Here is a 429-nt window from a genome sequence, read left to right as displayed (position 1 = left end):
GATATCGGAGGATTCCGCCGATGACCGAAATCGGCCAAAGACGGACGATCTTTTTCAGATCAGTACTCCAGTACCCCCGTGGTGTCACTACAACCGATCTCAACGCCCGTATAGACTTTGGAGGATGGTCGGCGGAATCCAAATTAGTTCGTTTTCTACTCTCGATTCTGGCGACCCACCCACACGAGAACCATGGACTGTGATAGTATTTTAATATATATATACTAAGATGGTATCTGTTCTTTCGGAGATGTTGGTGACCATACAGCTCGTTAGAATGAAATTACAATGAAATGAACACCCTTGGCTGCTTACAGGCGTCGACATACATCAACGGGGACAGCTGAAAATGTGTGCCCCGACAGGGACTCGAACCCAGGATCTCCTGCTTACATGGCAGACGCTCTATCCATCTGAGCCACCGAGGGC

At 48.7% G+C, this 429-nt stretch overlaps 1 non-coding gene across 1 annotated transcript; it reads right to left on the bottom strand.

The window, feature by feature from the left end:
- Positions 1–354: 354 nt before the first annotated feature.
- Positions 355–429, bottom strand: Trnat-ugu. Its single transcript has one exon. It is a non-coding gene; the product is annotated as a tRNA-Thr (tRNA).

Source organism: Schistocerca americana, chromosome 11, assembly GCF_021461395.2.
Source record: "Schistocerca americana isolate TAMUIC-IGC-003095 chromosome 11, iqSchAmer2.1, whole genome shotgun sequence".
In the NCBI taxonomy this organism is placed as follows: domain Eukaryota; kingdom Metazoa; phylum Arthropoda; class Insecta; order Orthoptera; family Acrididae; genus Schistocerca; species Schistocerca americana.
Note: the sequence above shows the minus strand (reverse complement) of the source record. Positions and strands in the feature narration are given on the sequence as shown.